Source organism: Lolium rigidum, chromosome 7 (assembly GCF_022539505.1).
Source record: "Lolium rigidum isolate FL_2022 chromosome 7, APGP_CSIRO_Lrig_0.1, whole genome shotgun sequence".
Taxonomy (NCBI): Eukaryota; Viridiplantae; Streptophyta; class Magnoliopsida; order Poales; family Poaceae; genus Lolium; species Lolium rigidum.
In genome coordinates this window covers 249,050,285-249,062,258 of record NC_061514.1, presented here as the reverse complement: position 1 = coordinate 249,062,258, position 11,974 = coordinate 249,050,285, and positions in this window count along the sequence as shown.

Below are 11,974 nucleotides of genomic sequence, written 5' to 3'. Positions count from 1 at the left end.
AGAGTTAACTCATAAAGCAATAATTCAAAGTAAAGGTATTGAAGCAACACAAAAGAAGATTAAGTTTCAGCGGTTGCTTTCAACTTGTAACATGTATATCTCATGGATATTGTCAACATAGAGTAATATAATAAGTGCAATATGCAAATATGTAAGAATCAATGCACGAGTTCACACAAGTGTTTGCTTCTTGAGATGGAGAGAAATAGGTGAACCGACTCAACATTGAAAGTAAAAGAATGGTCCTTCAAAGAGGAAAGCATCGATTGCTATATTTGTGCTAGAGCTTTGATTTTGAAAACATAAAGAGAGCATAAAAATAAAGTTTTGAGAGGTGTATGTTGTTGTCAACGAATGGTAGCGGGTACTCTAACCCCCTTGCCCGACAAACCTTCAAAGAGCGGCTCCCATTTTATTTTATTTTTGGATGGCACTCCTTCCAACCTTTCTTTCACAAACCATGGCTAACCGAATCCTCGGGTGCCTGCCAACAATCTCATACCATGAAGGAGTGCCTTTTTATTTTAGTTTTATTATGATGACACTCCTCCCAACCTTTGCTTACACAAACCACGGCTAACCGAATCCTTCGGGTGCCGACCAACAATCACATACCATGGAGGAGTGTCTATTTTTGTTAATTAATTTGGGACTGGGAATCCCATTGCCAGCTCTTTTTGCAAAATTATTGGATAAGCGGATGAAGCCACTAGTCCATTGGTGAAAGTTGCCCAACAAGATTGAAAGATAAACACCACATACTTCCTCATGAGCTATAAAACATTGACACAAATAAGAGGTAATAAATTTTGAATTGTTTAAAGGTAGCACTCAAGCAATTTACTTTGGAATGGCGGGAAATACCATGTAGTAGGTAGGTATGGTGGACACAAATGGCATAGTGTTGGCTCAAGTATTTGGATGCATGAGAAGTATTCCCTCTCGATACAAGGTTTAGGCTAGCAAGGTTTGTTTGAGGCAAACACAAGGATGAACTAGTACAGCAAAACTCACATAAAAGACATATTACAAGTATTATAAGACTATACATCGTCTTCCTTGTTGTTCAAACACCTTACTAGAAATTATCTAGACCTTAGAGAGACCAATTATGCAAACCAAATTTTAGCATGCTCTATGTATTTCTTCATTAATGGGTGCAAAGCATATGATGCAAGAGCTTAAACATGAGCACAACAATTGCCAAGTATCACATTACCCAAGACTTTTATAGCAATTACTACATGTATCATTTTCCAATTCCAACCATATAACAATTTAACGAAGAGGAAACTTCGCCATGAATATTATAAGCTAAGAACACATGTGTTCATATGAACCAGCGGAGCGTGTCTCTCTCCCACACAAGCATGATGTAATCCAATTTATTCAAACAAAAACAAAAACAAAAGCAAACAAACAGACGCTCCAAGAAAAAGCACATAAGATGTGATGGAATAAAAATGTAGTTTCAGGGGAGGAACCTGATAATGTTGTCGATGAAGAAGGGGATGCCTTGGGCATCCCCAAGCTTAGACGCTTGAGTCTTCTTGATATATGCAGGGATGAACCACCGGGTGCATCCCCAAGCTTAGAGCTTTCACTCTCCTTGATCATGGTATATCATCCTCCTCTCTTGACCCTTGAAAACTTCCTCCACACCAAACTCGAAACAACTCATTAGAGGGTTAGTGCACAATATAAATTGACATATTCAGAGGTGACACAATCATTCTTAACACTTCTGGACATTGCATAATGCTACTGGACATTAGTGGATCAAAGAAATTCATCCAACATAGCAAAAGAGGCAATGCGAAATAAAAGGCAGAATCTGTCAAAACAGAACAGTCCGTAAAGATGGATTTTATTAGGCCACCAGACTTGCTCAAATGAAAATGCTCAAATTGAATGAAAGTTGCGTACATATCTGAGGATCATGCACGTAAATTGGCATAATTTTCTGAGCTTCCTGCAGGGCAGTGGGCTCAGATTCGTGACAGCAAAGAAATCTGGAACTGCGCAGTAATCCAAATCTAGTACTTACTTTTCTATCAACGGCTTAACTTGGCACAACAAAACTCAAAACTAAGATAAGGAGAGGTTGCTACAGTAGTAAACAACTTCCAAGACACAAATATAAAACAAAGTACTGTAGCAAAATAACACATGGGTTATCTCCCAAGAAGTTCTTTCTTTTTAGCCATTAAGATGGGCTCAGCAGTTTTAATGATGCACTCGCAAGAAATAGTATTTGAAGCAAAAGAGAGCATCAAGAGGCAAATTCAAAACACATTTAAGTCTAACATGCTTCCTATGCATAGGAATCTTGTAAATAAACAAGTTCATGAAGAGCAAAGTAACAAGCATAGGAAGATAAAACAAGTATAGCTTCAAAAATTTCAGCACATAGAGAGGCATTTTAGTAACATGAAAATTTCTACAACCATATTTTCCTCTCTCATAATAACTTTCAGTAGCATCATGAGCAAACTCAACAATATAACTATCACATAAAGCATTCTTATCATGAGTCTCATGCATAAAATTATTACTCTCCACATAAGCATAATCAATTTTATTAGTTGTAGTGGGAGCAAATTCAACAAAGTAGCTATCATTATTATTCTCATCAAGTGTAGGAGGCATAGTATAATCACAACAAAATTTACTCTCAGCAGTAAGTGGCACAAAAAGACCACTATCATTATCAACATCAGAAATAGGAGGCAAAGTATCATCAAAGAAAATTTTCTCCTCAATGCTTGGGGACTAAAAATATCATGCAAACCAGCTTCCCCAAGCTTAGAACTTTCTATATCATTATCAACAATGGTGTTCGAAACGTTCATACTAATATTACTACCAAAGCATGCAAATAAGATTTCATAGGTTTTTTAATTTTCGCATCAAACAATCCATGTTTTAAATCAGGAAATAGAATAAGAAGCTCACTCTTGTACATTATGCCAAACTAGTGTAAACAAGAAACAACAAGATGCAATTGCAGGATCTAAAGGAAATAGCTTCGAGCACACACACAACGGCGCCAGTAAAAATACTTTACTCGGGACCGTAGTATGAGAGCCTTTTACCTTTCCTCCCCAGCAACGGCGCCAGAAAAGTGCTTGATGTCTACGTTCCCCCTCCTTTCCCGTAGACAGTGTTGGGCCCCCAAGAGTAGAGGTTTGTAGAACAGCAGACAAGTTTCCCTTAAGTGGATACCCAAGGTTTATCGAACTCGGGGAGGAAGAGGTCAAAGATATCCCTCTCATGCAACCCCGCAACCACAAAGCAAGAAGTCTCTTGTGTCCCCAACACACCAAATAGGTGCACTAGTTCGGCGAAGAGATAGTGAAATACAGGTGGTATAAATAAGTATGAGCAGTAGCAACGGTGCCAGAAAAGTGCTTGGCGTGTAGTTGATGATGGTGGTATGGCAGCAGTAGTAACGCAGTAGTAGTAACGCAGCAGTATTTAGGAACAAGGCCTAGGGATTACACTTTCACTAGTGGACACTCTCAACATTGATCACATAACAGAACAGATAAATGCATACTCTACACTTTCGTTGGATGATGAACACATTGCGTAGGATTACACGAACCCTCAATGCCGGAGTTAACAAGCTCCACAATAATGCCCATGTTTAAGTAACCTTAAGTGTAAGATAGATCAACAGACTAAACCAAGTACTAGCATAGCATGCACACTGTCACCTTCATGCATATGTAGGAGGAATAGATCACATCAATATATCATAGCAATAGTTAACTCCATAATCTACAAGAGATCATGATCATAGCATAAACCAAGTACTAACACGGTGCACGCATCGTCACCTTTGCACACATGCGGGAGGAATAGAACTACTTTAATAACACATCACTAGAGTAGCACATAGATAGTAGTGATACAAACTCATATGAATCTCAATGAGATCATTGTATTGAAGTACATGGAAGAGAGATGAACCACATAGCTACCGGTACAGTCCCGAGCCTCGATGGAGAACTACTCCCTCCTCATGGGAGCAGCAGCGGTGATGAAGATGGCGGTGGAGATGGCAGCGGTGTCGATGGAGAAGCCTTCCGGGGGCACTTCCCCGCTCCGGCAGGGTGCCGGAACGAGATCCTGTCCCCGGATCTTGGCTTCGCGATGGCGGCGGCTCCGGCAGGTTTCGTGGGTTTCGTCAATTCGTATCGGGTTTTCTGATCCGGGGGCTTCTTATAGGCGAAGAGGCGGCGCCGGGGGTCGAAGGGCTGGCCAAACCCTAGGGGGCGCGGGCCCCCCTAGGCCGCGCCAGGGCATGGTGTGGTGGGCTCGTGCCCCCCTCCGGTCCCTCTCGTGTGTTCCGGATGCTTCCGGGGATTCTAAGATCTTTGGCGTTGATTTCGTCCGATTCCGAGAATATTTCGTTACTAGGATTTCTGAAACCAAAAACAGCGAAAAACAGCAAGCTCGGCACTTCGGCATCTTGTTAATAGGTTAGTTCCCAGAAAATGCACGAATATGACATAAAGTGTGCATAAAACATGTAGATAACATCAATAATGTGGCATGGAACACAAGAAATTATCGATACGTTGGAGACGTATCAAGGAGCTGGGCTCTGGAGGTTTGTCGGAGTGGCGTACTTAGCTAGCCACGATTGCTTCTCAGGATCGGCTCCTGACGTTCCTCCTGCCGTTCCAGAGGCCCCTGATATTGCAGCCTGGTTCGAGAGTGCCCAGGTGTTGCGGTCCGGTACGTACGCGCACGCGTATCCGTGCGGGATCTCCTTGGGTGCCTCGGTAGGAATTGGTAGTCACTAGGATCACCACCAATCTTGTAGACGACGTATGCCGATGAGTTCGGCAGTTCCGGTGCTGCCCATGCGAACGGCCGGGGCCGGAGCGGCATCTCTCCCTTGAAAGTCCCCGCAGCTGGTCCCGATGGAGAATACCGGTGGCTCATGATTTCCTGGACGACGCGCGAGCGACACGCTCCAAAGTGTTCACCGAGGCTCTCGGAGTGGCGGTGCAGCGAATGAGCCACCATGTAGTTGATCTCCTGCCGCAGCGACACTGGTGCGTTCTTCCGACGGGGCGGACAGGTCCACTCCATCGAGCGCGCCTTCAGGTGTGAAACCCTCCCACCCGACGTCATGGGAACAGGTTCGGTGGAAAGAGCCGATGAGTTCGGCTTCGAGGACCGCCTTGATTTCGTCATGCTTCTTCTTGAGCTCATCAGGCAGATCCTCGTACTTGACCGGAGTGCCTTCCGCCATCTCGGATGTAGATGGCGATGTTGTGGATGTCGAAGGCGGTCCCACCGGGCGTGCCAGAATGTGTTGACGTCAGAAACCCCCTGGCGGGCAGAGACGGTCAACACGGTAGAGCCGGGAACAACTAGGGCTGCGGCTGGCCCCAGTCCCTCAGAGCGACGGCCCGCAAAGCCTCCTGGTCGCACGTCCGATGTTTATCACAAGGGCGTGCCACCCGACCTATACCTGGTCGGGAAGGTGTGGATGATGCCTCGCTTAGTTTCCTGCAGGGCACACACGTAAACGTTAAATACGAGCCTCGATCGGCTCTCAGAGTTATCTCGTGAATCGGCTCAAAGAGCCGATCCACCCATGATTCAGACGAGGTGTCCGAATATATGGTGGTCCTGCTTGATCAAGGTAAAGCTGATGAGATCTACGACGATTTGGGGCTTTCACCGCATAATCGGATCATCCTACTCACGATTGGGCCTCGCGCTCGCGCACGGTGACCGTAAGCCGATCCTAGACAGGGCCTAAAAACCAACATGAGGTTGATCCCCGGAACATCCTTTCTAGGGCTAGCAAACGCCACCCTACACGCCGCTGGATCCTCCAACCCTTTGTAAGGCCTAACTATTGCAGATATTAAACTAATCCTTGATGAAACAAGGAGCAACCGTAACGGATCAGATCTACTAAACTATGATCAAGCGGGGTGCCGCCCTACACCTAAGATAGGTGTAAGGGCGGATAGATATGCAAGGGTTGCACTACGACAGCATATGATACGAAGAACAATGCTAACCCTAACATATCTATGATAACTACGTTGCTCGCCATCAAAAAGGCTTCAGTACGAGCAACGCATGAACAACGTGATAGGCATTACGCTGCCTAGATCGCAAGATGCGATCTAGGCAGCATGGTGCTTACCGGTAGAAACCCTCGAGACGAAGGAGTTGGCGATGCGCCGAGATTTGTTTGTGGTTGAACGTTGGTTGTTGTTTATTCCATAAACCCTAGATACATATTTATAGTCCAGACGGACTTTCTAACGTGGGAATAATCCCACCGTGTACGAGACAAACTCTAACTTTTAATCTAGATACAATCTACTATAATTAAAGATACACGGGCAATCTAGCCCAAATTCTCCGTGCAAGGCCGCTTCAGAGATCTTCCACATGTAATCTTCCAAGCCCATCCTGATCGCGGCCCACCTCCTGATTTGGCCAAAATCTGGTGATAACAATTACGCACCATACTTAATGCAATTGTCTGTTGTTTGCAACTTAATACTGGAAGGGGTTCGGATGATAACCTGAAGGTGGACTTTTTAGGCATAGATGCATGCTGGATAGCGGTCTATGTACTTTGTCGTAATGCCCAATTAAATCTCACAATACTCATTATATCATGTATGTGCATTGTCATGCCCTCTCTATTTGTCAATTGCCCGACTGTAATTTGTTCACCCAACATGCTATTTATCTTATGGGAGAGACACCTCTAGTGAACTGTGGACCCCGGTCCATTCTTTTACATTGAATACAATCTACTGCAATACTTGTTCTACTGTTTTCCGCAAACAATCATCATCCACACTATACATCTAATCCTTTGTTACAGCAAGCCGGTGAGATTGACAACCTCACTGTTTCGTTAGGGCAAAGTACTTTGGTTGTGTTGTGCAGGTTCACGTTGGCGCCGGAATCCCTGGTGTTGCGCCGCAACACAACCCGCCGCCATCAACCTTCGACGTGCTTCTTGACTCCTACTGGTTCGATAAACCTTGGTTTCTTACTGAGGGAAACTTGCTGCTGTACGCATCACACCTTCCACTTGGGGTTCCCAACGGGCGTGTGCTTTACGCGTCATCAAGCTAAATTTCTGGCGCCGTTGCCGGGGAACTGAAGAAAAGCTACACCACAAAGATTTCTAACTCCCACGTCAACTACACGCCAGCAAGTAAATTTCTGGCGCCGTTGCCGGGGAGATCAAGACACGCTGCAAGGGGAGTCTCCACAATCCAATCTCTTTACTTTGTTTTTGTCTTGCTTTATTTTATTTACTTTCTTGTTTGCTGCATTATATCAAAACACAAAAAAATTAGTTGCTAGCTTTACTTTATTTACTGTCTTGCACTCTATATCAAAAACACAAAAAAATTAGTTACTTGCATTTATTTTATCTAGTTTGCTTTATTTACTACTGCTAAAATGGCTACTCCTGAAAATACTAAGTTGTGTGACTTCACAACCACAAATAATAATGATTTCTTATGCACACCTATTGCTCCACCTGCTACTACAAGCATAATTCTTTGAAATTAAACCTGCTTTACTCGAATCTTGTTATGCGAGAGCAATTTTCTCGGTGTTAGTTCCGATAATGCTGCTGCCCATCTCAATAATTTTGTTGAATTGTGTGAAATGAAAAAGTATAAAGATGTAGATGGTGACATTATAAAATTAAAATTGTTTCCTTTCTCATTAAGAGGAAGAGCTAAAGATTGGTTGCTATCTCTCGCCTAAGAATAGTATTCATTCATGGACTAAATGCAAGGATGCTTTTATTGGTAGATATTATCCCCTGCTAAAATTATATCTTTGAGGAGTAGCATAATGAATTTTAAACAATTGGATAATGAGCATGTTGCACAAGCTTGGGAAAGAATGAAATCTTTGGTTAAAAATTGCCCAACCCATGGACTGACTACTTGGATGATCATCCAAACCTTTTATGCGAGACTGAACTTTTCTTCACGGAACCTATTGGATTCAGCTGCTGGAGGTACCTTTATGTCCATCACTCTTGGTGAAGCAACAAAGCTTCTTGATAATATGATGATCAATTACTGCTGAATGGCACACGGAAAGAGCTCCACAAGGTAAGAAGGTAAATTCTGTCGAAGAAACCTCTTCCTTGAGTGATAAGATTGATGCTATTATGTCTATGATTGTGAATGATAGGACTAATGTTGATCCTAATAATGTTCCTTTAGATTCATTGGTTGCCCAAGAAGAACATGTTGATGTAAACTACATTAAAAATAATAATTTCAACAACAATGCTTATCGGAACAATTCTAGTAACAACTATAGGCCATATCCTTATAATAATGGTAACGGTTATGGTAATTCTTATGGGTATTCGTACAACAATAATAGGAACACACCCCCTGGACTTGAAGCTATGCTTAAAGAATTTATTAGTACACAAACTGCTTTTAACAAATCTGTTGAGGAAAAGCTCAATAAAATTGATATTCTCGCTTCTAAAGTTGATAGTCTTGCCTCTGATGTTGATCTTTTGAAATCGAAAGTTATGCCTAATAAGGATATTGAAAATAAAATTGTTACTACAGCAAATTCCATCCAAGTTAGAATTAATGAGAATATAAGATTGATGGCCGAATTACATGCTAGGTGGGAAAGAGAAGAAAATGAAAAACTTGCTAAAGAAAACAATGTAGCTAAAGTTTGGACTATTACCACCACTAGCAATGCTAATGCTCCACATGTTGCTGCACGTCCCACTAATAATGGTAAAATAATTGGTGTTGGCAATGCTTCCACTTCTAATGCAAAGCTTGCTAAAACTGCTGAAACTGCCTGTGATAAAACTGCTGAAATTTTTTCCAACATTGGGGACAATGATCCCATTGCTTTAGATTATAATGGTTTGGATTTTGATGATTGTCACATCTCTGAAGTTATAAAGTTCTTACAAAAACTTGCTAAGAGTCCTAATGCTAGTGCTATAAACTTGGCTTTCACAAAACATATTACAAATGCTCTCATAAAAGCTAGAGAAGAGAAACTAAAACTTGAAACTTCTATTCCTAGGAAGCTAGAAGATGGTTGGGAGCCCATCATTAAGATGAAGGTCAATGACTTTGATTGTAATGCTTTGTGTGATCTTGGTGCAAGTATTTCCGTTATGCCTAAGAAAATTTATGATATGCTTGACTTGCCACCATTGAAAAATTGTTATTTGGATGTTAATCTTGTTGATAATGCTATAAAGAAGCCTTTGGGGAGAGTTGATAATGTCCGCATTACCGTTAACAATAACCTTGTACCCGTTGATTTTGTTGTCTTGGATATTGAATGCAATGCATCTTGTCCCATTATATTGGGAAGACCTTTTCTTCGAACTGTTGGAGCTATCATTGATATGAAGGAAGGTAATATTAAATATCAATTTCCTCTCAATAAAGGTATGGAACACTTACCTAGAAAGAGAATGAAGTTACCTTTTGATTCTATTATTAGAACAAGTTATGATGTTGATGCTTCATCTCTTGATAATACTTGATATACACTTTCTGCGCCTAGCTGAAAGGCGTTAAAGAAAAGCGCTTATGGGAGACAACCCATGTTTTACTACAGTACTTTTATTTTATATTTGAGTCTTGGAAGTTATTTACTACTGTAGCAACCTCTCCTTATCTTAGTTTTGTGCATTGTTGTGCCAAGTAAAGTCGTTGATAGTAAGGTTCATACTAGATTTGGATTACTGCGCGAAACAGATTTCTTTGCTGTCACGAATTTCGACCTGCCTCTCTGTAGGTAGCTCAGAAAAATATGCCAATTTACGTGCGTGATCCTCAGATATGTACGCAACTTTCATTCAATTTGAGCATTTTCATTTGAGCAAGTCTGGTGCCTCAATAAAATCCATCTTTACGGACTGTTCTGTTTTGACAGATTCTGCCTTTTATTTCGCATTGCCTGTTTTGATATGCTTGATGGATTTTTATATTCCATTGACTTTCAGTAGCTTTGTGCAATGTCCAGAAGTGTTAAGAATGATTATGTCACCTCTGAACATGTAAATTTTAATTGTGCACTAACCCTCTAATGAGTTGTTTCGAGTTTGGTGTGGAGGAAGTTTTCAAGGATCAAGAGAGGAGGATGATACAATATGATCAAGGAGAGTGAAAGCTCTAAGCTTGGGGATGCCCCGGTGGTTCACCCCTGCATATTTTAAGAAGACTCAAGCGTCTAAGCTTGGGGATTCCCAAGGCATCCCCTTCTTCATCGACAACATTATCGGGTTCCTCCCCCGAAACTATATTTTTATTCCATCACATCTTATGTGCTTTGCTTGGAGCGTCGGTTTGTTTTTGTTTTTGTTTTGTTTGAATAAAATGGATCCTAGCATTCATTGTGTGGGAGAGAGACACGCTCCGCTGTTGCATATGGACAAATATGTCCTTAGGCTTTACTCATAGTATTCATGGCGAAGGTTGAATCTTCTTCGTTAAATTGTTATATGGTTGGAATTGGGAAATGCTACATGTAGTAATTCTAAAATGTCTTGAATAATTTGATACTTGGCAATTGTTGTGCTCATGTTTAAGCTCTTGCATCATATACTTTGCACCCATTAATGAAGAAATACATAGAGCTTGCTAAAATTTGGTTTGCATATTTGGTCTCTCTAAAGTCTAGATAATTTCTAGTATTGAGTTTGAACAACAAGGAAGATGTGTAGAGTCTTATAATGTTTACAATATGTCTTTTATGTGAGTTTTGCTGCACCGGTTCATCCTTGTGTTTGTTTCAAATAACTTTTCTAGCCTAAACCTCGTATCGAGAGGGAATACTTCTCATGCATCCAAAATCCTTGAGCCAACCACTATGCCATTTGTGTCCACCATACCTACCTACTACATGGTATTTCTCCTCCATTCCAAAGGAAATTGCTTGAGTGCTACCTTTAAAATTTCCATTCTTTACCTTTGCAATATATAGCTCATGGGACAAATAGCTTAAAAACTATTGTGGTATTGAATATGCACTTATGCACTTTATCTCTTATTAAGTTGCTTGTTGTGCGATAACCATGTTCCTGGGGACGCCATCAACTACTCTTTGTTGAATATCATGTGAGTTGCTATGCATGTCCGTCTTGTCTGGAAGTAAGGGAGATTTACCACTCATTTAATGGTTAGAGCATGCATATTGTTAGAGAAGAACATTGGGCCGCTAACTAAAACCATGAATCATGGTGGAAGTTTCAGTTTTGGACATATATCCTCAATCACATATGAGAACATTAATTATTGCTACATGCTTATGCATTAAAGAGGAGTCCATTATCTGTTGTCTATGTTGTCCCGGTATGGATGTCTAAGTTGAGAATAATCAAAAGCGAGAAATCCAAATGCGAGCTTTCTCCTTAGACCTTTGTACAGGCGGCATAGAGGTACCCCTTTGTGACACTTGGTAAAAACATGTGTATTGCGACAATCCCGGTAATCCGAGCTAATTAGGACAAGGTGCGAGCACTATTAGTATACTATGCATGAGGCTTGCAACTTGTAAGATATAATTTACATGATACATATGCTTTATTACTACCGTTGACAAAATTGTTTCTTGTTTTCAAAACCAAAGCTCTAGCACAAATATAGCAATCAATGCTTCCTCTGCGAAGGGCCTTTCTTTTACTTTTATGTTGAGTCGGCTCACCTATCTCTCTCCACCTCAAGAAGCAAACACTTGTGTGAACTGTGCATTGATTCCTACATACTTGTATATTGCACTTGTTATATTACTTTACATTGACAATATCCATGAGATATACATGTTACAAGTTGAAAGCAACCGCTGAAACTTAATCTTCCTTTGTGTTGCTTCAATACCTTTACTTTGATTTATTGCTTTATGAGTTAACTCTTATGCAAGACTTATTGATGCTTGTCTTGAAAGTACT